Raw genomic sequence first — 22,523 nt, forward strand, 5'->3', positions numbered from 1 at the left:
AAGGGGTTTCAACCCACAGACCCCCCAAGCCACTGCCCATCCCTGGCACCCCCATTCTCCTAGGAACCCAGCCATGGGACCCCCATTCCTTCGGTCTCCCTGTCTGAGGGACCCCATCCCAGTACGCACATTCCCCAGGATCTCCATGGCCCAGGACTCCAATTCCCAAGGAACCCTCTCCCATTCATTCCATCCCCTTAAATCCCCCTCCCCCCGAACCTTGATTCTCCCAGGACCCTTCATGCCCACAGGATCCCCCATTTCCCTGGTAGCCCCATCCCTAGGATAACCATCCCCTGACCCCAAATCCCTGGAGCCCTCATTGTTATGGGACTCCCATCCCTGAGTCCTCCCAGCCCTGGGTACCCTCATTCTCATGGGACTTCCATCCCTGAGTCCTCCCAGCCCTGGGTACCCTCATTCTCATGGCATCTCCATCCCTGGTGCCTCCCCCTTCTAAGGACCCTCATTCCCAGAGTCTCCCCATTCGCCTGGTACCCACTCCTAGCTCTACAAACACCCTGTGCCCCTGACTCCTGCTAAGCCCATGCCCCACCCTGTCCCACCCAGCCTTGTCCCCACAATGTCCCTACACTCCCACAGCCTGTCCCCAGCTTGTGCCCACCCTGCCCCCACCAAGGGCCACCTATGTATGAGGATGAGACCTGACCTCGCTTCCTTCCCCTTCATCCGAAGAGCCGCCAGCCAGGGCAGCGGTGGCCACCGCAGCGAGTCACAGCCCGTGCACATGGCTGGGGACACTGGGATGGCCGGGAAGGTGGCGCTGCTCCTGTGGGGTGAGTGCCCTGGGCACGGGCCTGACACCCTGGGGATTGACCTCAGTGAAGCAGAGACCAGTGAGGAGGGGGCATAGGGGGGGTTGCGGGGTCCCCTGAAGTCCCCAATGCCAGCAAGGCAGGGAGCCCAGGGTGACCAGAGTTGTGGGGTGGCCGTGGGGACAGGAACAAGGGAACTGTGATGTGAGGACAGGGCTAGGGGGATGGACATGTGGAGACAAGGATGCTGCAAAAGGAACCTTGGGGCTGGGGCAGCTGTGGGGACAGGGACAGGGGGTCAGGGATGCAGAGACAGGGACAAGGGCCACATACCATGTGGATGGGCCATGGGGACAGGTGCCATTGAAATGGGATCATGGGCACAGGGCCATGGTGTCACAGACTTCTTTTATGAAAAATCATTTCCTTAGGATTTTTCCTCCTGAGAAGCTGAGAGGCGTCAGGAACAAAATGTAAACATTAATTATCTGCTGCTGTGAAATGCAACAGGTGGATATTTGATTGGCCCATGTTGGATGTTTGTAATTAATGGCCAATCACAGCCCAGCTGGCTTGGACAGAGAGCCCGAGCCAAAAACCTTTGTTATCATTCTTTCTATTATATTCTTAGCTAGTCTTCTGATGAAATCCTTTCTTCTATTCTTTTAGTACAATTTTGATGTAATGTATATAATAAAATAATAAATCAAGCCTTCTGAAACATGAAGTCAGATCTACATCTCTTCCCTCATCCTAAGACCCCTGTGAACACCATCACAGATGGTGACCCCGAGTGATGAAGGAAGTTCATCACTTTGTGAGACACCAGAGGAGCACTGCTACACTGGTTAAGCCCCGAATGTGTGGCATTGATGGTCACCTCACAAGTGACCACAGAAGTGGATTCTAGCCAGGAGATGAAGAACTTAAGATCCTGAATTTGGACAGAGTTCACAGCCGAGGCTGACCACAAAGAGAACCTTTTGAAAAGCCTCCAGAGAAGATGTCTGGAAAGCTTAGCAGCACCAAGCAGCCTGTCAGAGCCTGGTGGACACTGTCACAAGGTACTGTCAACTTTTCCCTTCCTGATGATGCTGCCGTTTGCAGAACGTGGCTGCACATGTGGGTGAGGGTGCCCATGGAGGCGGAGGTTCCCTTCTCCCCCTCAGAGGAGAAACTTATTGCCCTCTGGCAAAAATGGGGTCATGAGGACAGAATTCCTATGGTGAAGAGACATTTCTATGAGTTTTTCCAGTGGGCAAAGTTCCATGGGTTCTTCATGAATGTGCTCTATGCCCTTGATTCGTATGGGAATACATATGGGAATGCATGGAATTTATTATTATGGCTCAGTGCCAGCATTTTGGATACCCTTGGATCTATCTGTCAGACAAAACGCTCTTCCCAGTTTTGAAATGGAAAGCAATTTCATTTCAGTGGATTGTTGATTGCAGGGGGCAGGCTCCACGCCTGGGAGAAGACCCTCTGGAGGACCTGCTGGTTTCCAGGACCCCTGAATCGCAGTGGGGAGGGCGAGGCTTTGCCCGCAGCCGAAGGAGAGTATTTTTCTGCGTCAGTGGAGCATGCTCTAATGGAGCTGCTTTTTCCCCCACCTCATTTCTCTCAGGGGAGATCTGAGAGGGCTGCGCCGCCCCAGCCAGCGCCGTGGGCCCCGCCCTGCCCAGCGCCACAGGCCCTGCCCTGCCCAGCTCTGCAGGTGGCCCTGGTCCCTGCAGGGCGCACCAACCCGCCCCCTGGTTTGCCCCACCCACGGCTCTGATTGTTTCAGTGACTGCATCTGTGTGGCCGATCCCAGATGCCCCAAGGGCCAACCCTGCAGCCCCGCCGCCCCCCCGGCTGTCCCGCGGCCTCCTGTGTTGGCTCCGCCAGTTTGGCCGTCTGCGCCTGTGCTGCAGATTTCAGAACCTGTAGTAGATGTGGCTGCTGCCTCTGGCCCAGCAGGGGATGCACTCAGTCCGGTCTCGCCACCCCCACCATCCAGCGTGGCTTCCCTCCCGAGTTTTTTGGGCTGTCCTGGGGCTGCCCCTGTGGGGGGAGCTGGGACAAGGGAAGGGGGCATCAGTCTCTCCTTCCATGGAGGAGGCATGGCCTGACAGCTGATTGTGGGGGCAGCTCAGCTGCCTGCTTTCAAACTCAGCATTTTTCATGGGCTAGTTCCCCCTTGGTGGTTGCAAAGATCCCTGCCTTCCTTGTGTGCCCCAGCGGCGAGGGGGAGGTGGCTCCTGAGAGTTCTGCCTCTGGGCCCCAGCCTAGAGGGGTTTGGTGTGTTGCCGAGGGGCTGGAAGCGGGAACACCTTTTGCATTTGCATTACAGAGGCAAGGGAAACAGCGGAAAGTGACCATCGCTCGCTTGCCGTGGGGACAAAACATCCCCAGGTTTGAGAAGATACTCATGGAAGCTTCTGTTTCCCAACTGCCGGTGTTCACCAGTGGTGGAATGAAGCGTTTGATCACTCGTTCTGCCATTGTATTGGCAGTGTGGTGTCAGGTGGTGAGAACACAGAGCCCACCTCGCGGGCCAGGCCTGGGCTGTTTGGCTTGGTTCCCTGGGCCAGGGCAACTGCCCGGCTGGCTGTTAGGTTTGGTGGCTTTGCTTCTCCCATCAGGCCCTGGGCCACTGTTTTGTGGGCCAAGTCTGGGGTTGAGGGCCAGGGCCTCCTCTCAGGCTCCTCTGCTGCTGCTGCTCCTTAAAAAAAAAAAAAAAAAACCAAAAAAAAACCAAAAGACTTGAAAGAGCTAGTAGCAGCTTAAAAGCATTGAAGAGCCAAAAATTAGCCTCAGCCCAAGCGGATCAATAAAGGGCTGTGGCCAAGTCATTTCAGAAATTTTCTCAAAATTGTTTGATGACTGTAATGGATTTTTGATAACTATTGATGGATTTTCTTTAGCAGTTCTTTGTTTCAGGATTCTGCAAGCCTGTTTCAGGACCTAAAAGGGACTTTCAGACATGTCAAAGAGGAACATCTTCAGTCCATGGACTTTTCCTGAAACTCAGCTGTTCGGACTTGAACTTTCTTTGCATTGTTTTTGCATTTTCTTATATTGTAAGATTGTTTTAGTGATATGATAGAATTTTATGTTCTGCAGGTGAAGAATTTCCCTGATCATTCCACATCAGCACTGGATTGAGGTTTTGAATGGCAATAGATAACCTGTCAAGTTTTTGTTCTTTCCTCTGCATAGGTACAGCAGATGAAATTACAAACACTTTTCTTTGTAATTTAACTAAAATTAAAAAAGGTGACATGTTGCAGAAAACTTCTATGAAAAATCCTTTCCTTAGGATTTTTTCTCTGTAGAAGCTGAGAGGCCTCAGGAAAAAATGCAAACAATGATTATCCACTGCTGTGGAATGCAACGGGTGGATCTGTGATTGGTCTCATGTGGTTGTTTGTAATTAATGGCCAATTGCAGCCCAGCTGGCTTGGACAGAGAGCCTGAGCCACAAGCCTTTGTTATCATTCTTTCTTATTCTATTCTTAGCTAGTTCTGAGGAAAACTTTTCTTCTATTCTATTAGTACAGCTTTAATGTAATGTATATAATAAAATAATAAATCAAGCCTTCTGAAACATAGAGTCAGATCCTCATCTCTTCCCCAATCCAATGACCCCTGTGAACACCTCACAAAGGGGCTCCTCACGGCACCACTCTCTCCTGTTCTGTCCTGTTGCGTGTTCCGAGCACCCAGGCAAGCTTCTATTTCCCACGTGTCACAAAGGTCCCTTGGACACCAGGTTCCATTCCATGCAACGGTGACCGTACTGCAGCATGCCACCCAGGACCCTTGCACAGACTGCCGCCTGCCCTGGGGCCACCCCCAGACCAGCCAAAGTGGCCCAGGCTGGAAGGAATCCCTGGGCCCAGGTGTCTAAGGCAGCCCTACAGAATCTCTTGGAACTGCTCAAAACATCAGCAAATGCTGCCCCGCTCTGTGGGCTCAGGGCATTTAAGAATCTTCACTTCAGGAAATCTTCATTCCCATTGCTCAACTAAAGTAGTTCCAAAATCTGCAAACTTCTCCAATTAATAGCCATGGCCAGAGAATGGGAATGGTTTGGAAGTTTGTTCTCATCTCAAAGCAGCAAATCATTTGCCTTAGCCTCATCCACTGGAAGTCACTTTACAAAACATAACACTACACAGAGCCAAAAAGAAGGACATTCTTTGATTTGCAAATGGATTTTGAAGAAGGGATTTTAATCTCCTAATTCTCTTAAGGACTAAAAGCTGTCAAGGAATGAAAGACCACTCAGTGTTCAAAAGTAACCAGTACAAATGAGTAGATGGCAAAAGGGCTAATCCTCCCCCAGTACAGATATCTAGTGGCCAATAAAGTACAACTCTCCCTTCTTGTTCCCTGCAGGAGAAACAGCACCAGTAAAAGAAATAGTCACAGATATTCTTTCTGCCCTCCATGATCAAAGCTGTGCCAAAGCACAGATGCTGCCTTCAAACTGACTCAAATACTAGCCCAGACCTCTCACCTTCCAGACAACTCCTTCCCCAACATGCCCCCCAACATCCACCCCCCAAACACCCCCACAGAAGCCCTCAACACCCCGCCAGGAGCCCCAGCTGTGCCTGTCCCTCCGCAGAGCTTTCCCAGCCTCCAGCAGAGCCCCTGGTTCCCTGCATGTGTGTGGGATGGCACTCAGGAGGATCTGCTCCAAGGCCTTTCCTGGCTTGGAGCAAAGCCAGGCTGCCAGGCCTGTGGTTCCTGGATCATCCTTGCCAGCGAGCCTTCCTGGGCATCGCTGTTCCATTGGCACCTCTGTGCTCAGCTCGGACTTCTCCACTCAACCAGGGCTACTGGGAAAGGATCCAGAGCAGCCTGGCAAGCTCTTTCTCCAGCTCTCTCTTCACTCTTGGGGGAGGTAGAACGTGCCACAGGAAAGCAACTGGTGCCACAAGGAGTGGGTGGCATCAGGCAGCCCTGGGAAGGCCCCTCAGGACTGCTGTATCCTGAGGGAACACTGCTGGCTGTCCCCTGTGTGTATCTGCAAAAGCTTCAAATCAGCTGCCTCAGCTTCCAGGGGCTCTCTTGGCCAGCGTCCTGACATGGATGCAGGGCTGCTGCTAGGCACTGCTGGGACCCAGCAGGACAGGACCGGCTGTCTCGTGTCCACAGAGCAGCCCTGAAACAGCCAGGGCCATCCCAAAAGCAGACAAACGCTTACATGTCAGCAGGGAGGAACAAGGAGCACTGGGCTGCTCTCAGGGTATCTCAGCTGGGCTCACTCCACCACTTGCCTCCATTTTAAGGCAGGCTGATGCCCAGCTGCCAGAAATGCCTACCTTGTTCTCTCCAAGATGCACAGGGACACCCTTTGAGCAGGACACTTTGGGAGGCCTTTTCTGAGGGCAGGGACACACCAAGATCAGCCAAGACTCTCCACGCTGCCTGTCCCACACATCCCAGCTCTGTGCTGGCCCTGGGCCACAGCAGCTCCCACCAAGCAGGAGGCAAATGCATATTGCCAAGAGTTGAAACACAGCAGACAGGGAAGATGTGAAAAGTGTGTGTGTGTAAAAACCTTTTAATTCACAGCTCTCACAGAGAGCTTTGGGGCTCATGGCTGGACAGAGATGCTCCTGCTCACACCTCTGTCGAAAGGGGGTAACACACCCTGCTGCAGGTGCTTGGGTTGGTTTCCACAGGTCCAGGCAGATGCCAAACCTGCTCTTCACTGCCTTCTCCTTGCCCCTCTGCCAAGTGCAATGGGCCTCAAGGACTGAAAGGAGCACAGAGAGCCAAAGGGGGACACTCGCACCTGCCTCACTGGGAGCTCCCTGGGAAGAACTTTCCTTGAGAAGCAAGCCCCTTTCCTCCAAAGGTGTTTCCCCAAATGTGCAGCTTTCCTGAGGAGCACCAACACACCCTTAAGAAACGCTGGCAAGGCTGAATGACTCCAGGTCCTTTCAGGACAGGCACTCCAGCTCGAGCTCCTATCCCCCAAGTGAGTTTCCACAGGCAGGTTCAGACGTGCAGCCCCAGGCCCTCCAAAAACACAAGTTGCCCGCTGCCTCTTCACCTGCCTCAGCTCCTGCCTGCGCTCACAGCACCAAAATCAGGCTGTTCTTGGCCAGGGACCAGAGTCCTGTTCCTGCAGGATGCTCTTGCCTGCACCTTCCAGGACACTGGGCTGTGCACCCAGCGCTTTTCATGCCCACTCCCAACAGGCTTTGGAGCACAGAGCACAACTTGGCTGGCTCTACCACAAGCACAGCCCAAACACAGGTGGAGGAAGAAGCAGCAGGGGCTGTTTTGCGGCCGTGTACCAAGAGACTGGAAGGGTGCCAGTCTCTGTTGGTTGGCTTTCTGTCTGGGTCTGAGCCTGGGGCTGCCATTCCTGACTTGTGGGGACCAGAACCACAGCCGGGATCCCGGCACTGCCTGACAGCGCTCCAGGCACTGACTGTTGCAGTGAGGGTGGCTGTGACAAACCTTTGGGTCCCCTGACTTCAGGGTGAATGTGGTGCAAAATAGGAGAGAAGGAGAGGGAACAATGGAGTGCCCAACAAGGAAACGACTTTTAATGGAAAAAAAAAAATGGGAACTATGGTCAGGAACAGAACACAACAAAAGAAGAAGCTCCAAAGGCCAGAAACAAGGAAGAGGTAACAGTATATAGTCTTGGAGGCGGAACATTCTAGAAACTATACTATATATGGAACACATATAACCAATAGGGGAGCAGAACTTGGACTAATTAACATAACTACTCTGAAGCTCTTGGGAGGCGATCTGAGGCTTGCCCTGATTCAGATGAATGTTTCCCAGACCTTGAAGATCAAGCTTGGTTCGTTTGGTGTGAAGTCCAGCGGACCCTATGCCTTAGTTGGGTTGACTCCCACATCTTACTCTTTTCTTGTAAAGCTAGAAATAAAAGTGAGGGAATGTTGTGGAATTCCATAGACACTGCATTTCTTGCAGTGTTAGGAGAAAATATGCAACTTTATGGTCTCATTTTTCAATGGAACACTTGTGAAAAAGATCCTTTTTTAATCACACAGTGGGTTTTTCTTCCTTATAGGTCTCCAAAACCAATTTTTACAACCATGGAGATGACAGCTGAAATCATAGTTAGACCCAGAACAAGATTGCTAACTATGGCAGGCCAAGATTTTGTAATTATTTGTTTACCTGTGAAAAGGGTTGATTGGGCTTTGCAAAATTCAGACTTGCAAATTACATCGCTAAATTATTCAGGTGTTTGTTCTATTCATTACCCAGGCCACAAATTGTTACAATCTAAATTAAGTTTCAGAGAAAAACCCATGCTAAGTGAAGAGCCTTGAAGTGCTATAACTCTCCTCACTGATGGAGCAGGGAAAACACAAAAATCAGTAATAGTATGGCAAAATCAAACAACCAAAACATGGGAGTCAGATGTTCAAACAATAGAGGGCTCTCCTCAGATTGTTGAACTGGCTGCAGTTGTTTAGAGCGTTTCAGCTCTTTTCAGAACTTTTGAATTTAATTACAGATTTATCTTATGTTGCTAGTATTGTTAAAAAATAGAAGGATCAGATGTTACAAATGATATTGTTGGCTTTCATGTCTTCCTACAATTTTGACACTCAGAACTAACCAATATTTTGTCTCTCATAACAGGGCTCATTCCTCACTTCCAGGATTTGTGGCAGAAGGAAATGCAAGAGCCGACAAACTGACAATGGTTTTTTCAAACACTTTGCCAAACATTTTGAACAAGCAAAACTGACTCATGCTTTTTTCCATCAAAATGCACAAGCACTGGTGCCAATGTTTGGCACAAGCATGATCAGCACAGATCAAAACTGCACCTTCGGGCAGCTGCAAAGGCGCATAAGAGGCACAAACGTCAGGAATTTTCCAGCTGCAAAGGCACATGAGAGGCACAGACGACAGGAATTTTCAATCTTGCCATTTACCTTCCAAATTCTTATGGAATAATGGCATTCCAGGCATTGGGAATTTTGAATGCTCCAGCTGCTCTCCCCAATTCCCATGGAATAATGGCTTTCCAACCATGAGGAATTTTGAATCCTCCAGCTCTCCCTCCAAATTCCCATGGAATAATGGCATTCCAGGCATCAAACCTTCCAGTTCCCCTCAAAAATTCCCCCCAAAACTATGGAATAATGGCATTCCAGGAATTGGAAATTTTGAGTGCTCCAGCTCCCCTCCCAAATGCCCATGAAATAATGGCATTCAAACTGTTGGGAATTTCAAATCCTCCAAATCCTCTCCCAAATTCCTACCAAATTCCCATGGAATAACAGCATTCTGGGTGTCGGAAATTTCAAATCCTCCCATTCCCCTCCCAAATTCCCATGGAATAACAGCATTCTGGGAATCAGGAAGTTTGAATCCGGCCGCTCCAATGTCATATTCCTACCAAAACTGGAGAATGGAATGACTGCATTCTGGGCACCAGGAATTCCAAATCCTCCAGCTCCCCTCCCAAATTCACATGGAAAAAAGGCATTCTGGGCATCAGGAAGTTTGAATCCTTCAGTTCCCTTCCCAAATTCCCATGAAATAATTGCATTCCAGGCATTGGAAATTTCAAATCCTCCAGTTCCCATCCAAAATTCCCCCCAAGCTATGGAATAATTGCCTTCTGGACCTTGGGAATTTTGAATCCTGCAGGTCCCATCCCAAATTCCCATGAAATAATGGCATTTGGGGCATAGGGAATTTGGAATCCTTCAGTTCCCCTCCCAAATTCTCAAGGAATAAGAGCATTCTGGGTGTTGGGAATTTCGAATGCTCCAGTTCTCCTCCCAAATTCCCACCAAAACTATGGAATAACTGCATTCTGGGCATCAGGAATTCGAATGCTTCAGCTCCCTTCCCAAATTCCCCATGGAACTCCCATGGAATACTGGCATTCCAGATGTTGGGAATTTGGAATCCTGCAGTTCCCCTCCAATATTCCCAAGGAATGAAAGCATTCCAGGCATTTAGAATCCATCAGTTCCCCTCCCAAATTACTTGGAATGGGAAATTCCCATCAAATTCCCATGGATTTCTCACCCTTGTGTACTGCTGCTACTATGAATCCAGAACAGGTATCAGGAGAAACATGGACATATTTAAAAGTCCCAAAGCTTGAAAAGTGTGTTACATCTGTTTGCCAGATGTCATTAGGTTTCAACCCTTGTGAGTTTTTACCTAACATTTGTGGCAAAGAAAGAGTCTGCTGACACTGTGAGCAAGGATTCACTACGTCCTGTGCTTGTGGCAAAGTCAGATGGAATTATTTTCCCAGTGCTTGGGCATTTTGATGGTAGACATCATGAGAAAGTTTGGCCTGCCCTAACTTTTGTGGTATAGTGACTGTCATGGTGAGGGCATCTGCCTTCACATCACCTTCCACTGCAGGTCCAGGCAGAGGGGTGTGTGATCTAAAGTGCAGAAGGTTGTATTGCTGAGATCTGTGAAAGGAAAAGTTGTACAGAGAGGTTAATAACAGAAAAAGAACTTTTTTAGAGACTTCCTTCAGGAATGAGTGCTGAATTCTCTCAATGATTCCTGTAACATAAGGAGAATCGCAAACAATGATAATACAGCCCAGGGACATTGCAGGGACAGCCCAGGGCATTCCTGGCGTCTTTCATGGGGTCATTCCCAGGGATATCCCCGGGACAGCCCGCAGACATTTTGAGGACATCCCTGGGACATCCCGAGGTATTCCCAGGGACATTCCCAGACCCATTCCTGGCAACATTCCCAGGGACATCCCAGGGCATTCCCTGGATCAGTAAAATCAGGATCAGGAACAACAGTATCCAGAAAATCAGGATCAGGAAAAGTGGGATTGGAAAAATTTGGATTGAAAAAACTGGGATCAGAAAAGTGGGGTCAGGGAAAGTGGGGTCAGGGAAAGCGCGGTCAGGAAAAGCAGGATCAAGAAAAGTAGGATCAGAAAATTTGGAATTGGGAAGACTGAGATTGGGAAATTTGGGATAGGGAAAATTGGGCTCAGAAAATTTGGGACCAGGAATAGCGGGATCAGGAAAATCAGGATCAGTAAAAGTGGGATTGGGAAATTTGGGACCAGGAAAAGGGGGATCAGGAAATTTGGGATTGGGAAACTGGGGCTCAGGGAATCAGGAGGTGCCCACAAAAGCCACATCCTGGGGGGATTTGAGGATCTGCAGCCAATCCGTGAGCTGCTGTGGAGGCTGAGTCTCCTCCTGGATCCGCTGAAATTCCTCAGTGCCGATGATGAGCAAGGCCGGGGAACAGTCCCTGGGAATTCTGGGGGACAGGGACCAGGATCAGGGACAGAGAAAAAATATCCCAGATTTTGGGGGAGAAATTTTCAAATTTTGGGGAAAAATACCCTGAATTTTGGGGAAAATATCCCAGACTTTGGGGGGGGAAAACCATCAAATTTTCAGAAAAAACATCTTGGTTTTTTTGTTTTAAATACCCTGAATTTTGGAGGAAAAAACCCTGAATTTTCTATGAAAAAACCCTGAATTTGGGGGGAAAATCTCCTAAATTTTTGGGGAAAATATCTTGAATTTTCAGTGAAAAAATCCTGAATTTTCAGTGCAAGAATCACAAATTTTGGGGCAAAAAATCCCAGATTTGGGGGGGGGGGGGGAGGAGGGAGAATAGCAGATTTTGGGGGGGGAAAAATTGCAGATTTTATGGCAAAAAGGGTGGATATTGGGAGCCTCACATGAGCTCACAGATCAGGTCCCTGATGATGATTCGGATGGTTTTGGGTTCGTCCCGCAGTGAGGGCAGCACTTTGGGGGCGGTGGTGACATTGGTGACACCGTGGAGCAGCACGATGGGGCTGGAGCGGCTCTCGGGTTGTGGGAAAAAATGGAGTGAGCCCCAAAAATCCCCCCCAAATTCTCCCAAAATCCCACAAAAAACTCCCATAAAAATCACACCCAAAATGCCATAAAAATACCCAGAAAATCCACCAAAATCAACCCCAAATCAACCCCAAATGGTCCCAAACTCCTCAAAATCCCTATGCCCAAATTGCCCCAAAATTCCCCCAAATCATCCCTAAAGCCCCCCAAATCCTCCAAATCACCCCAACATCCTCCAAATTCTGCACAAAATATCCAAATATCCTCTAAATCCCCCAAATCACCCCAATTCTCTCCAAACTCTCAAAAATCTGCCCTAAATCACCCCAAATTTCACCAGACTTCCCCAAAATCACCTCTGAATCACCCCCAAAATCCCTTAATAGCCCCCCAAAACCCCTCTTAATTTCCCCACCCTCAAAAAATCCCCCAAATGGCCCCCAAAATAATCCCAAGTCACCTCAAAATGCCCTCCAAATCCCCCAAATCAACCTAAAATCTCCCCAAATCCTCCCAAAATCTCTCCGGTGCCCAGATTCCCCCTCCCCAGCCCTGCCCAGTTCCCCTCCCCGTGCCCCCTCGGTGCCCGACCCCGCACCCAGCGCTCTCTGGGCGGGCTCTGAGCCCCGGAGCGTCTGCTGAGCCTCCGCCGAGTTTGGGGGACACAGGAGAGACCAGGGCGGTCAGGGGGGACCGAGATGTCCCCAGGAGCATTTTGGGGGACACGAGACCTGCTGGGGTTGGGGACCCGGGACCCCGGGGTGTCCCCGGGATGGAGGGAGGCAGATCCCGGGCAGGGGTGGCTGTCGCATGTCGCCATTGGCGGATGCGGATGTCGCGACTGTCGCCAGGCCTGGCCATGGGCAGCACCAGCGGTGGTCGGGAGATGTTCCCAACGGCCCCCGGCGCGAGCGGCGCTGTCCCCAATGTCCCCAACAGCCCCGGAGCCGCGGGGGGATGGGGGATCGGGGGATCCTGGAAAGGACGGAGTGAGACCCCAAAATACCCCCTTGGGACACACTGACACCGTCAGTCCCTGAAGCCCGGGTCAGTCCCAGCTCTCGCAGTGCGATGGCAGCTGCGACAAGCGACAGTGACCCGAGGACAGGACTCCACTCCCACAGCGCCGGGGGCTCCTCCTCAGGGTCCCCGGTCCCCTCCACCCTCCCGGTGCCCCTGGCCGGGGCTCCGCAGCAGCTCCGGGGCTCGGGGAGTGCCGGGTGTGGGGTTTGGGCACCGGGCGGGGATGGGCTGAGCTGGGGTGGGCCCGAGGGGCTCAGCAGCTGCCAGATCGGTGCCCAAGGTGACGGGGTGGCACCACCACAAGCCCGTGGTCGGTGTCACCGAGAGGGGACAAACAGGGAGCGGCAGCTCCTTCCCGTCTGTGGGGCAGAGTTCGGAAATGAAGCAATTGATCATTTTGTTCCTGTCCCCAACAGACTGAGGGAGCCCCAATAATCCATCAAATCCCATAAGGATCTGCTCCACAACCTGACCAGGACCCTCCTCAATCCTGAGCTGGCCAGGCAGATGAAAAAACAAAAACCATTTATCCCAGTTTAATCACAAAGCTGCATTTTGGGACCAAGACAGGGGACAGAGGTGCTGTGCCTCCTGGAACCGGGGGAGGGAATGGGGAGCCCCTGGGCATACTGGGATCACTGGAACAAGGAGCTCTGGGCAGTCCCACATGGAGCCCCCACACTCGTTGCCACCCCCCCGGGCACCAGAGCACAAGATCTGGGGTGGGGCACACAGGGAGTGCCCTGCGGCAGGGACCCCCAGAGCCCCCAGTGCTCCCACTGCCCTCAGTGCTCCCAGTGCCCCTAGTGTGACAGTACACTCTCGTAGACATGGGGGTCCCACTATCTCTCATGGGGTCCTGAGAGCTCCATGTTGGTCACTTGTGGATCCCGAGGTGGGGACCCTGAGAGTGACATCGGTTTTGGGGACCTGGGTGGGGGTGACATCCATGAGTGATGTGTCCTTGTCCCCCCCCCCGAATTCTCACACTGCATACTCAGTGCCCATGACATGCGTGTTGAGCACAGCCCCCTCCTCCGGGGGGTCCTGTGGAAAAAAGGGGGGATCTCAGTAGTCTGGGAGGGGGAAAGCCCCAGCCCCCCACTCACCTGTCCTGGGGCTTTCTGGTTTCTGCAAGGGAAAGGGGAGGGGGTGGCCATGGGGACACCGGGACCCCTGAACATTGCTGGGCCTCGCCAGCTCCAACCACCCACGGAACTCCCAGATCCCCACTGCAGCCACAATTCCCACCAGATCCCTGTTTCTCCCCACAAACTCTGAGCATCCCTGAATCCCCCAGAACTTCTGCACCACCGCAGGGCCCCCAACTCCCCCAGCATCCACAACCCTCTGAGCCCCCGGAACCCAAAGCCTGGCAGGGAGAGGCACCACCAAACTTCCCCAGGACCCCAGAAAGATCCCCCAAAATTCCTGCACAGACCTCCAGGAGCTCCCCAAACCCTCCAGGAGCTCCCAATGCACCACAATGGTCCTCAAAGCTGATGCAAAGATGGTCCTGGAGCCCAACCAAGACACTCCAAATTCCTCCCAGATGCCCCAGGACCCCCAGCCAAGGTCACTGCAGGTTCTGTTTCCCCCAACTCACCGGCCTTGGGTGCTGCTCATCTCTGCCCCCAATCTGGGGGCTCCTCATCACTCCAGGACCCCCCCCCCCATAGTCACCCACCCTGGTGGTGCCACCAGTGACAGCCCCTGATGACAGCCAGGAGCAGGAGCAAGAAAAGGAGGGTCCTGCCGACATTCACAGCCACTGTTGGGGACAGACGGGGACACAACGGGGTCACCCTGAAATACAGGCGTCCTGAACACCCCGGCAACCCTTTGTGACGCCACCTGTGACCCAGGGTGAGCCAGGTGTTGCCTCCAGGGCCAGCTCAGGGTCTGCCCGGAACACCTGGTGCCTGTCCTGTCCCAGCTGGTTGGTGGCCATGCACTGGTAGGTGCCTGAATGTCCCACATTGATGTCCCTGAGCTCCAGGAGGGGACCCTGGGCCACCTTGTGCCCGTTGTGCAGCCAGGTGAAGGTGACAGGGGCTGAGCCCACCTGCATTGAGCAGCACAAGGTTACATTCTCACCTGCGTGTACCAGGGGTGACAGGGGACCAGGGGTGATGGTGGCATTGGCCACGGGCACTGCAGAGACACAGACAGGGCTGGCACAGAGTGAGGTGGGATGAGGGTGCCCTGGGTGGCGTCACCCTCAGCCGGAGGGTCCCGCTCACCCAGGACATTCAGGGTGTCACTCTCGGCCATGCTCTCCCCGTCGCTGACCCGGCACCGGTACTGACCGCTGTCAATGTCCCCAACGTGGTGCAGCTCCATGCAGGGGCCGGTGCCCAGCAGCATCCCCGAGCCCTCCCGGTGCCAGGAGAAGGACAGGGGACCTGTCCCTGTGGCCACTGCACAGTTCAGCAGCAGGCGGTCCCCAAGTGCCACCTTTCCCCTGAGAGGCTGTGCTGACAGGGACACCCCTGAGTGTGGGACATCTGCAGGAGTGGGGGACAGATGGGACTGGGGACCCAGGAGGGGCAGGGGGATACAGGAGGGGAAAGAGGGGGATTGGAGGCGAGCAGATAGGATCCCAGTGAGCAGATGGGGACCCTAGGAGGCATGTTGGGACCTGGGGAGAGTGGCAAGACCCCGTGGAAAGGGGGAGAGACCCAGGCAGGGATGGGGAAACAGACAAGAGGCTGAGGAGAGTGAGGTTTAGAGATGGATGGGGGGACTCACGGAGCAAAGGAAGGTGAGAGGATGAAGCAGGGACCTTGGAAGCGGTGAGGAATCCAGGGAGGGCTGGGGAGGACAAAGAGAGGGATGAGGGATCTGCAGGGGGATCTGGGCAGTCATGGGGCAAACCAAGAGGGACTTAAGAAATTTTGTGTGATGCAGGGAGGAGTAAAGGGAAGAATGAAGAATTCAGGCAGCGGTGGGGAAACCCTCAGAGAATGTCAGGCTTCCGTGTCCCCATCCCTGCACTCACTGTGCACTGTCACTGTCACCCACTCTGACACTCTCCACTGTGACACCACCCAGCTCTTGCAGCAGTAGCGGCTGCTGTGGTCCAACTGCAGGGGGGACAGGGACAGCTTGGTCGCATCCTGGGGCCCCGTCAGATGCTTCTCTCCATGGTAGAAGTGCACATTTGTGAGCTGTTTGTTTTGCCTGCTCCGGCAGCGCAGTGTTACCATGTCCCCCTCCAGCAGCACCCATGCTGGCACCTGTAGCACCAGCCATTCTGGGGGACAAAGGAGTTCTGTCACACCAGGGCCATCAGGAGGGTGATGATGGCACCAGGAGGCACCAGGAACCAACCATTGTGAGAGAGAAGTCTCCCTGCTCTGGGATGCTCTGGGATGTCCCCAGAGTAGGGAACAGGCTCCGGTCACACAGGAGGCGACCCATGGAGCTGAGCCCACCCAGAGCCGTCGGGGTCCCTGTGGGGGCCAGGCTGGGGACGCCCAAAACCCCCTCCCCATATGAAACTCTGTCGGTGGGGCTGCGCCCAGTGCTGAGTCTGTCACACTTGTAGGTGCCACTTTCGGTGACAGTGAAATTGTCACATCCCTTCTGCCCCCAGCCCTGCCCGTCCTTGTACCAGGCTGTGGCACCGGCGGTCCGCAAGCCCTGGCAGGTCAGTGTCACCCGGTCCCACAGCACTGCCGGCCTCCGGGGGGTTCCACGTGCAGCTGGGTGGTCTGGGCACCTGCGAGTGACAGGGGACACCAGCCTTCCAGGGCCAGGGGCTGGGGACAGCAGGGTGGGGCCATGGCATCCGCCGAGGACTCACCAGCAAGGTCGAGGGTCTGGGCTGGAAGGGAGAAGGGACAGGGCTCAGTGGGGGTGGTACTGTTGGGACAGAGGCACGGGGGCATGGGGTGTGGGAGATATGCCCAAAGTGTCCTTGTGTGACATGGACCCTTTGGGGACAGGGATAGTGCGGCCACCCCTTGCTCACACAGAACATGACAACACTGTAGACACCCCTTAACTGGGGACACCATTGCCACCCCATGCTGGCCCAGGTCACCCCACCAGCCCCATGATGCCTCCCCAAACCCCTGACCCCCTGGTATTGTCCCCATATTCCTGTCCCACTTCTCCTGTTCCCACAGCCACCCCATGGCTCCGGTCTCCTCATGCACTGGCTCTGCTGGCATTGGGACTTCAGGGGACCCCACAGCCCCCTGTGCCCCCTCCCTTCCCCATTCCCGGGGTGTGAGGCCCATGCCCAGGGCACTCACCCCACAGGAGCAGCGCCACCTTCCTGGCCATCCTGGTGTCCCCAGCCTTGTGGACTGACTGTCACTCGCTGCTGGGGGTGGCTGTCCCCTGGGTGGAGGCTCTTTGGCCAAAGTGGAAGGACGGCTGTGGGAGAACCAGTCCAGGAATTCACCAGTTGGTCATTTGTATCATTCCCAAGGGAATGAGAAAACCACAGGACTACTGCAAAGAAAACAACAATTTGCTCAACAACCTGATCGGCTCCATCCCCCTTCCAGTCTCAAAGCAGCAGCCCTTTGTAACACTCCAAGAAGAATCTTTTGGTTCTGGCCATGTCTGCCAGCAAAAAGGGAACAACGTGGAAATATCAAGAAGGGGCACTACCCAGCAACAATGATGGGGCTGTGGGGAGTGACCCTGTCTGGATTCCAGATGTCTCCAAAGCTGCTCCATCCCTGCCCTCATAACCTGAGAGAAAGGCTGAGGGTTTGTAGGAATTGGGGTGTAAAGCAACCAGAGGTGCTGCTGTGGACCTGAGACCTGCCTGGGGTCAGGTGATGCCTTCCTTCCATTCAGGATCATTGAGAACGCTCATGGGTGTTGTGCAGAGCATGTGCCTGGTCCCGGGACACTGCTACACTGCCAGTGGGCACTGGGATCCAACCTGCAGCCTTGGCGGCTTCTGCCCGCTGCCGGTGGTGGTGCTGGGACTGATTGGTGCCCCTGAGTTTGCAAAAGGAGCGATTTCCCCTCCTCCCTCCCGTCGGAGGCCGCCATGGCTCCTGAGGGGATGGAGCTGGACGGGGGCGCCCCCTGCTGGCCGGGAGTGCTCCCTGCAGTGCCCCCTGCTGGTCAGGAGTGCTCCCTGCAGCGCCCCCTGCTGGCTGCGGTTATAACAGCCACAAAAACCAACACTGCTGAGCGGGACGGAAAGTTCTGGGTTTGTGTTGTTTGTTCTGTTCTGTTTATAAATTTCCCAGTAAAGAGCTGTTATTCGTTTTCCTGCACTTTGCCCTGGAAACCCCATCATATTTGAAATTAAAGAGAGTTTTAGACATGGTTCTTCTTTCCTTTCCAGGAATGCTCCCACTTTCCCTTGTTGATATTCCTCATTTAAATGAGTTGCCAGCTCCTGAGTTCCAGCGTGGATGGGGCAGACACCACAAGAGGAGACAGAGTCAGGAATTTGGTCACCTCATGCTCTGCCTTTTAAGCCAGTTGGGCCAACAAGGGCCCTCTCCCCAGGTGGCACTTCTGATCACTTGGCCACTCAGGAGCTGGCTTTGGCAGAGCATCACACTGTCCCCAGTGTCCCATGGCTGACAGACTGATGGAAAGACAGAGACACATCTCACCAAAAGCAAGGCCTGACCCATCTCTGCCAAACACACAGATGTTCCAAAATGTCTCCAGACGTGAAACTTTTCCTGTCTCTGAAATTCCAGCCTTTGCCATAGCCTGATCCCGACTGCCCTGCAAAAGGGGATGGTTCTGGAATCCTCTCAAGGACTTTGTGAAATCCTTGTGTGGGGAACATGGCAGAAGATGCGTTTGGGACAGGGGAGATGAGAATCCAGAGCCTCCTGAAGGCTGCTTCGAACATCAGAGCAAGGAAGGTTCAGGGCTCTGCTAGGTTCCTCTGGTGGAAGAAACTTGCTGTGGACAGCATCTGGAGTTGTTCCGTTTTGGTGGTTTTAACTGGAAATTGTTCCATGTTTGACCAGTTTTGCTCTGAACCTTATTGCTGTTGGTTTTATTCTCGCTCGTTGCTGCTTCAGGAAATTGTTCTTCTCTCAGCCCTTTGGGATCTTTGTGCCCCCACATGCCCATGGGTGGGAACCCCCAGTGCCCCCTGTTCCCTCCAGTGTCACAGCGCATTCCCGTAGATGTCACCGGGTTCTTGTGGTCGCCCCTGGGGTCCCCGCAGCTCTGCATAGGTCACCTGGGGATCCTGAAGAGTGGTGGCACAAGGGGACACTGCGAGAGACGCGGGCTGTGGGATCTGGGTGGGGTGACACTCGTGGGTGACATGCCCCTCTGTGTGTGTCACCCCTGTACTCACCCCCTGCCCTCTTGGCGACCACGACGTGAGTGTACAGCACCTGCCCCTCCTCTGGGCGGGCGGGGGGATCTGAGAGGGCCCTGAGGGAATAGAGAGGATGTGGGGAAGGGAATGGAAGGTCTTGGGGGTTGGGGTAAAAAAGGAGAGTGTGGTTTGCACCCCCCACTCACCTTTCCTGGCGCTTCCTGGCAGCTGCAGAGGATAGAGGGTAGGGGTGACTGTGGGATCTCAGGGCCCTGACCCCTCTCAGGATCGCTGAACACCCACAGTACCCTCAATTCCCCTCAAGACCCCCAAGAATCTCTGGAGCCCCCCCAGAACTCAGTGCCTCTGATGAACTCAGCCTCAAGAACCCAAAGCCCAGCAGGAACAGAGACGCCCAAACACCCCCAGGGACCCTGAGAGAACCCCCAACATCCCTGCATGACTGTCCAGCACCTCCCCAAATCCAACAGGACCCTCAGTAAATTTCACAATTCTGGGGCTGTGGGTGTTGCCCTATTGCTCTCCAACTCTGGGAGCATTTACACCTCCTTGGGGCCCCTGTCCTCCCATTGTCACCCACCCACACGGCGCAACCGGTGCCAGGCCACAATGACACCCATGAGCAGAAGCAGGAACAAAAGGGCCCCACTGACCCCTGCGGCCACTGAAAGAAACAGAGGGGGACACATCAGGATCACCCTGAATCATGGGCGTCTGGCACTCCCTGGTGAACCCTTGTGACCTCACCTGTGACCCAGGGTGAGCGAGGTTTCACCTCCACGACCAGCTCAGGGCTGAGTGCCCGGAACACCTGGTGCCCATCCTGTCCCAGCTGGTTGGCGGCCACGCACTGGTAGGTGCCTGAATGTCCCACATTGACGTCCCTGAGCTCCAGGAGATGACCCTGGGCCACCTTGTGCCCGTTGTGCAGCCAGGTGAAGGTGACGGGGCTGAGCCCACCTGCACCGAGCAGCACAGGGTCACGTTGTCACCTGCATGCACCTGGTGTGCCAGGGGACCGGGAGTGATGGTGGCATTGGCCACGGGCACTGCGAAGACAGAGACAGGGCTGAGGGCACAGGGAGGGGCTGGCAGCCAGTGTCGGGGGACAGGGGTGAGGAAGATGGGTGTGGTGGGGGATGTCAGGGATGGGGTCACACCACAGAGGGGCAAGGGGACACAAGGCAGCAGCAGGGGGAACGAAGAATGGTATCTGGGGGACGTGAAGGTCCCCAACCAGGAAACCCAGTGTGCCTCTGTGGGCTCCCTGTGCCCATCCCCGCACTCACTGTGCACCGTGACACGGAGCCGGGCGCTGCTCTTCTGCACAGCCCCCTCCTCGGACCGCACCTGGCAGCTGTAATTCCCTGAATGGGAGACCCCCATGGCGGGCATCAGCAGCTGCGGGGACCCCTGTGGGCCCTCCACCACCTGCCCATCCTGGTAGAACACGTGCAGAAGGGAGGCTCGGGGCCGCAGCAAGCTGGGGGTGCTGAGGCATCTGAGAGTCAGGGGGGACCCCAGGGTGGGCACAGGGGAACCCTCCAGCACCGGGACCGAGAAGAGCTCTGGGAAGAAGAGTGGAGTTGAGCACTGTGACTCTGAGTCCACTGGGACGTGGCCTTGAGGGTGTCAAGATATTGGAGTGGTAGCTGTGGGGTGCTCACCGTGTACTGTCACTGTCACTGGTGCTGACTCTGTCCACCCCCAGTAGTCCACCGAGCCCCTACAGTAGTAGATGCCACTTTGGCTCAGCTGCAGAGGGGACAGGGACAGCTTGTTCCCATCGGGGAGTCGCCCCAGTTTCTTCCCCTCACGGTAGAAGGACATTGAGTTGACCATTCTATTCCACCGGCCCCGGCAGCGCAGTGTCACCGTGCCCCCTCCAGCAGTGCCCGTGCTGGCACCTGCAGCACCAACGCATCTGGGGGACAAAGGGGTCCTGTCACACCCGATCTCACCGGGGCCCACAATTGTGTCACACCCAGAGCACCAGCGGTCCTCAAGTCCAACATGGGGATCCCCCCACACTGGGGTGCTCTGGGATATCCCCAGAACAGGAAATGGGCTCTGGTCACACAGGAGGTGACCCATGGAGTGGAGCCCACCCGGAGCCCTCGGGGTGCCCGCAAGTGCCAGGCTGGGGACACCCAAACCCCCCTCACTGTCTGAGACTGTCATGGGGGGACTCCGCCCACTGCTGGCTCTTTCACACATGTAGGTGCCTCTTTCGAGGACAGTGAAGTGATCACGTCCCTCCTGCCACCAGCGCTGCCCATCCTTGTACCAGGTGGTGGCACCGGCAGTCCCTGAGCCCTGGCAGGTCAGTGTCACCCGGTCCCACACCACCGCCGGCCTCCAGGGGGGCTCCACGAGGAGCTGGGTGGTCTGGGCACCTGTGGGTGACAGGGGACACCAGCCTTCCAGGGCCAGCATGGGGCTGGGGACAGCAGGGTGGGGCCATGGCATCCGCCGAGGACTCACCAGCAAGGCCGAGGATCTGGGCTGGAAGGGAGAAGGGACAGGGCTAGGTGGGGGTAGCACCGTGGGGTCAGAGGCACATGGGGTACAGGGTGTGGTGGCTGTCCCCAAACTGTCCCCATGGGGACAGCAGTTCTTGTGAGAAAGTGTTTCTGAGTGGTTCTGAAAAGATTTGGAGAGGCAGAGGAACATGTCTGTGTCACACACACCCATGTAACACATCCCTGTGGTACAGACGCCTTGGGAACAGGGACACTGAGGCCACCCTGGGCTGAGGCAGAACATGGATTGTGGACACTGTGGACACTGTGGACACCCCGGGCACGAGGACACCGCGGACACAGCACATGCTGGCCCAGGTCACCCCCACCAGCTCATGATCCCATCCTCATGATCCCATCCCCATGGCCACAACCTCACTGTTCTTGTCCTATTCTGTCCCTGCATCCCAGTTCCCTTGTCCTATCCCCAGAGCTACCTGAGCCCAAAGGTGCCAGTCCCCACATTCCTGTCCCCAGATTCCCATCCCCAAATTCCTGCCCCCTCTGCCTGTCCCCAAAGCCACCCTACATCCCCAGTAACACCCAGGTCAACTGTTGGTGACATGGACTGGCACTGCTGGCATTGGGGACCTCAGGGGACCGCACAACCTCCCTGTGCCCCCTCCCCTCCCCTCCCTATCCCCAGGGTGTCAGGCTCGTGCCCGGGGCACTCACCCCACAGGAGCAGCGCCACCTTCCCAGGCATCCTGGTGTCCCCAGCCATGTGCACTGGCTGTCACTCACTGCTGTGGCCACCACTCCCCTGGCTGGTGGCTCTTTGGATGAAGGGGAAGGAAGCGAGGTCACGTCCGTCCCCACATGTAGGTGGCCCTTGGTGGGGGCAGGGTGGCCACAAGCTGGGGACAGGCTGGGGACAAGCCTGCATAGTCTGGGGACATGGTGGGGGATGGTGCTGCTAGGAATGGGGGGCTCAGGGGATGTGGGAAACCAAGGATGGGTGTCCAGGAGAATGGGGTGTCACAGACATCTTTTCATTAAAATTCTTTTGTTAGGATTTTTCCTGCTGGAGCTGCCAAGTTTCAGCAACAAGTGTAAACAATGGTTA

At 54.7% G+C, this 22,523-nt stretch overlaps 1 pseudogene; it reads right to left on the bottom strand.

The window, feature by feature from the left end:
* The window catches only part of LOC128945954 (Fc receptor-like protein 4), a 112,196-nt pseudogene extending 90,033 nt beyond the window's left edge, over positions 1-22,163 (bottom strand).
* Positions 22,164-22,523: the final 360 nt, after the last annotated feature.

Source organism: Melozone crissalis, unplaced genomic scaffold, assembly GCF_028551555.1.
Source record: "Melozone crissalis strain CALT ecotype California unplaced genomic scaffold, PUWL_Pcris_2 ptg000068l_1, whole genome shotgun sequence".
NCBI lineage: Eukaryota > Metazoa > Chordata > Aves > Passeriformes > Passerellidae > Melozone > Melozone crissalis.